The sequence below is a fragment of the Tupaia chinensis genome, unplaced genomic scaffold (genome assembly GCF_000334495.1).
Source record: "Tupaia chinensis unplaced genomic scaffold, TupChi_1.0 Scaffold000437_1, whole genome shotgun sequence".
In the NCBI taxonomy this organism is placed as follows: domain Eukaryota; kingdom Metazoa; phylum Chordata; class Mammalia; order Scandentia; family Tupaiidae; genus Tupaia; species Tupaia belangeri.
The window spans coordinates 3,978,178-3,983,835 of NW_006159942.1; the positions used below are offsets into that span (position 1 = coordinate 3,978,178).

A 5,658-nucleotide genomic window follows, 5' to 3' on the forward strand; every position below is an offset into this window, starting at 1 on the left:
TATTTGATCCTAATGCTTTTATTAAAAGGAAGATACATTTTAGTGAAACAAATCAGTCAAGATATTCCTAATACAGTACTACTTTTTCTCAAAAAAGAATTTTTTAAACTTTATTTATTTATTTCATTTTGACCAGTGAGGGACAAAGCAAGAGAAAACGTGAGAAAGCAAGCCACCAGGTCCAGGGAGTCCAGGGCACTTCACCACACCACCTGCCGGCCCCAATACTGTACTTCTACACGTTCACGCACTGACTAGCCTGAATTATTTTTCAACTCGGTATCATTGGTGCCCTTGTTTTTCCACCAACTTTGCCTGTTATGCCATCAGAACAAAATACTCCACTGAGATTTCTGGGAACCTTTCTGATCTTACTGTAAAGTGTCGATACAAGGTTTCCAATCCCCAGCTCAGACTTAGTCTTTCTCAGATGACCTTGAAGTAGCATTATTCCTTGAAATGTTAAGGAGTGGCAGGTTTTTCAGCCATGCCACCAGGAATAAAAATGTAGAACTCTCATGCCCAGGTGGTAGAAATAGTCACACCCACTTCCCAGTCAACAGTTAATGCATGATGTCCTCGATGGTAAGAGAGTTCAGATCTGATGCCCTAGACACAACTCAGTTTCAGAAATGTTAACTGTGTGTCTGAACGTGCATGGCATATGGAGATGAGTTTGCTTTGCTTTTGTTTTGTATCAATAGAAAAATCACCACGCTTTGTTCTGGCCTGGGTACCCTTAAACTCCCCAGCTTAAGTTCTATGACACATAGAATTTATCTTTTATCGATCAGTAGCAAAGAAAGGTTTTATTTTAGGCCCCAGACCTTTAAACTAGTGTAGAGGCTGCTGCTGGAAGTTAACAGAAGAAAGCTGAAGCCAATGGAAACTAGAACGCCGCTCGGGCTGGGCTATGCGCAGAGAAAATGCCGCAGGTTCAGTTACGACGGATGCCATGAGTCAACTGGTTTTGCCTGATAACTTGCAAATATAAGACTTTGTGAACCTTTCAGATTCATTTTTCTTTTCTTTTTTTTTTTTTTTTTTTTTTAAGAGGTTTTGGCTTTAGGGGGCGGCGAGAGGTTTTCGCTATAGGGTGCGTGCGCTCACCAGACAGAGAGAGACAGAGAGACAGAAAATGAGAAATCACCCCCCGGGAGGATGGTCACGCCACAATCCCCTCTCCTCCATTCTGCTCTAGGGATCCTGGGCACGCACGCACACACACCCGGAGTGAGTTCTAAGCCACCGGGTCTAGGACACAACCGTGGTCAACCATGTGGGAATCCAGCGACATGGCCATTACGCCAACTGCTGGTTCCCTCAGATTCATTTTTCTGTTGGACTAAGTTATAAGCAGTAAACGGCTTGGAAAGAGAAACTTAGAGATTCATAGTTTACTATTGGGTTGTCAGACAAGTCATGATGCATTTAGCATCAAAAAGCATGGAAAAATAATGTTAAGGCTTTCCCAATAACCTAATACAGTTGTGTTTTAAATGTATACTCAGATATCATTATTTAACATTTATTGATTTGCTTAGGTCTTATAACAGGTTATGAAATACAGTATTAAAAGTAATCCTATAATCCTCGAAGGGAAAATATTGGCTTTTCAACCAGAGAATGAAAAGAAGGGGATGCCTGTATTATAAGCCAATTCACACTCTTGGAAGACCTATTAAAATAGCTGAGTACCAACCTCAAATCTCTTAGATTCCTGATCCATGATGAGGATTAGAAACCAGGCTATGAAGAATGTTTCAGACCGGTGCATGGTTAAATTTACTCTCACAAGCATTTTTCTCCTGAGAAAGAGACCATTGTGATTTTCTTTTTCCTTTCTAGCCTTGTAGTCATGTTAAAATAATAAAGAAAAAAAAAAGAGTGAAAGCCACTCACCCGGTAAATGTGCGTCTAAGTATGTCAGGGGAAGAGAAGAAGCTAAAGGTAACTGTCAGTGCTGCACTAGGCTCTTGACAAGGATCGTCTTATTTCACGCTCACAGCATATTTACAACTCGGGTATTTCTGGAAACCAAGGCTTGGAAGCCTAAGTAACTCGCCTGAGCTGGTGAGGCAAGTGGAAGCAGGGCTGAGATCGGACCCCTTAATCTTCTCAGCGTATGCTTCTTACACTTTCACATCTGGGAGCAGATTATGAGTCTACCATAAGGGATGGTTTCTGCCTCCCTACGATCCTAGATTTCTGAAAGAGGAAGACCTGAAGAAGCAGCTAATCTACATTGAGACAGAGGCAGAGATGCAGTTTCTATCTGCCTGGTAATAAGTTTAACAATCTACTGAACAGAATTTCTAGAATATACTCTAGCTGTAGGTTACAACACGTAGCTGACACTACTAATTAGATCCTTTCCCAGGACTCAGACCATTTTGTGACCCTCTATCTCCCCTCTTCTCTCTACCCACTCTGCATCCTCTAACATCCGGTAATTAGGAAGAGGAAACCCAACAGGGGCTTCAGGGCTCCTTCCTCCTAATTTTGTAGCCCCAAAGTCCTGAGTCTTTAAATCAGGTTTTAATCCTGAGAAGATTAAGTAGCCTCCTGCAGCTTCACCCATAATTATGGGGACTCTTGCAAATCCAGCCAGAATCGGGGTGTTTAAACAACAATATACTTTGTTAGAGCCTGTGGCCGGACCATCCCTCAATAGAATGCCCCCCTAATTCTTTTCCACGTGTGATTTTTTTTCTTCATCCTTTAAAGACCCTCTCATGCCATGTATTGAGACAGCAGCAGGAAATCTCCTCAGCTTCCTTCCCCCTCCCTGCTACTCTATTTATAGTTACAGGTGTCGGCAACAAAATTAAAGAGGGACCATTAAGTCTCTCCAAGCTGTTGTTGTTACTTAGGGTGCATCTAATATTTTTTACATTAGCAAGCTGCCATGCAGTTGCATTTATTCAAATATACTGGACATTTTAAAGATGTCTATGGATTTACTGTTTTGGAAGGCCCAAACAAAGCCTCTCTCTGTACTGTGTGCGTTTAAGCTGCTAATACCTAAAGAATTGAGCCTGGGGGAATCATGATTCAAGCTGAAACCCTTCACTAAAAGTGCCGGCGCTGGCTGGAGTGTACTCAACTTCATGTTGTGATAAAGCAGAGGAGTAGCTATGCTTTAACATCGAAGAAATGGAGCAAGTACTTAAGATGGTAATTCCCATGCCTTTCAAAGCAGGCATACAAGTTCATCAACAGGTTCAACTCACTCATCTAGAAAATGGGAACAGCTTTAATTAAGAAACAATTTCTGGAGGGGGAAAAAAAAGACTGCCTTCTCTATTGCTTTAGCTTAATAAGCTTTATCACAAAAGAAACCCAGAAACTCATAGCTAACTAAATTTCATAACAACTTCAGGAAGTATGTATGTGTGTGTGTGTTTGTAGGGACAGGGTCATAGAACTCAAAGAGACTTTTTTTATTTCTTCATATAATCTATTATCGACAAGCCTATTCTTTTGACCAGTGGATGGATGGATATGAGGCATATAACCAAGTGTTGTCATCACTTTCCAATACTGTCACTCAACACGAATGACACAGGCTGTAGTGAAAAAACAAGTAAACCACAAAAAGTGATCATGGGGCCAGCTGATGGCATGGTGGTTAAGGCACTGAACTCCCATATGACTGACCACTGTTCAAGTACCATGCCTGGTGGCTTGCTTTCTAAGATTCCTTCTCTCTCTCTCTCTCTCTCTCTCTCTGATGAATTGAAAATAATAATAAGTAAAACTAAATAATCATTTTTTAAGAAAAAGTGATCACAAATTTCTCAAAGAACATGAGGTCACCAGGACACAATTATGCTAAAGACAATTGATGTTTGAGACTTGAATTCACCAGAACAGATTTGAAAGTTAGACCAAAAATGGGGATACAGAGAAAAATGAAGAAACTAGATTTCTGTCATTCTGTTTCTTTTTGAGCACTTCTATGTGCTTTAGAGTTAATTCTCACAAAAACTTGGGAAAATAGCTATTTTTTAAAGAATTATTGATTTTTATTTCATTCTGTTTGTAGTTATTAATTTGACCAGAGAGAGACATAGAAAAAGAGAAAGGGAAAGAAAAAAGTAAACCGCCAGGTTCAGGACTCAAACTACAGTCAGCAAAGTGAGAATCTAGTGCCTTTAACGATCACACCCCCTGCTGACCCAAAAGGAGTTACCTATTTTTTTTTTAATTAATATAAAGGATGATGTAGGGAACTTTCCGGAACACTCGGTGAGAAGCTGAGGAGCAGCAGCTGCCCGAGCTGCGCACAGCTACGCACATCTCCCGCTCCCCCACACCGGGCCTCAGCCCGCTCACCGCTCACCACTCACTGCTCACCCGCAGTGCTACCCAGGAAGAACTGAAGAAGGCTTACAGGAAACTGGCCTTGAAGTACCACCCTGATAAGAATCCAAATGAAGGTGAGAAGTTTAAACAGATTTCTCAAGCTTATGAAGTTCTCTCTGATGCGAAGAAAAGGGAATTACGTGACAAAGGAGGAGAGCAGGCAATTAAAGAGGGTGGAGCAGGGTGGTTTTGGCTCCCCAATGGACATCTTTGATATGTTTTTGGTGGAGGAGGAAGGATGCAGAGAGAAAGAAGAGGTAAAAACCTTGTACATCAGCTGTCAGTAACCTTAGAAGATTTATGTAATGGTACAACAAGAAAACTGGCCCTGCAAAAGAATGTGGTTTGTGACAAATGTGAAGACCCAGGTGGTAAGAAAGGAGCAGTAGAATGCTGTCCAAATTGCTGAGGTACTGAATGCAAATAAGAATTCATCAGATAGGACCTGGAATGGTTCACAGCAAATTCAATCTGTGTGCGTGGAGTGCCAAGGCCATGGAGAGCGGATCAGTCCTAAAGATAGCTGTAAAAGTTGCAATGGAAGGTAGTTCGAGAGAAAAAGATTCTAGAAGTTCATATTGACAAAGGCATGAAAGATGGCCAGAAGATAACATTCCATGGTGAAGGAGACCAAGAACCAAGACTGGAGCCAGGAGATATTATCATTGTACTAGATCAGAAAGATCATGCTGTTTTTACTCAGTGAGGAGAAGACCTTTTCATGTGAGTGGACATACAGCTGGTTGAAGCATTGTGTGGCTTCCAGAAGCCAATTTCTACTCTCGACAACTGAACCATAGCCATCACCTCTCATCCGGGTCAGATTGTCAAGCATGGAGATATCAAGTGTGTGTTAAATGAAAGCATGCCAATTTATCATAGGCCATATGAAAAGGGTCGCCTAATCATTGAATTTAAGGTAAACTTCCCTGAGAATGGCTTTCTGTCTCCTGTTAAACTCTCTTTGCTGGAAAAACTTCTGCCTGAAAGGAAGGAAGTAGAAGAGACGGATGAAATGGACCAGGTAGAACTGGTAGACTTTGATCCAAATCAGGAAAGATGGTGCCATTACAATGGAGAAGCATATGAGGATGATGAACATCATCCTTGAGGTGGTGCTCAGTGTCAGATCTCTTAATGGGGCCAGTGAATAACATTCACTGCTGGCATTTTCTATGCAGCAGTGAATGAGTGAAGGGTTGTAATCATAATATGCTCACTACTTGCTATTGTTTTTGTTTTAATATTCATCTATAGTAGTGTTTTAAAAAGTTAAATGAAGAATAAATG

The 5,658-nt window shown here is 41.1% G+C and overlaps 1 pseudogene; it reads left to right on the forward strand.

Annotated features, from left to right (window-relative positions):
• Positions 1 to 566: 566 nt before the first annotated feature.
• On the forward strand, positions 567 to 5,479 carry LOC102486344 (dnaJ homolog subfamily A member 1 pseudogene; annotated as a pseudogene).
• Positions 5,480 to 5,658: the final 179 nt, after the last annotated feature.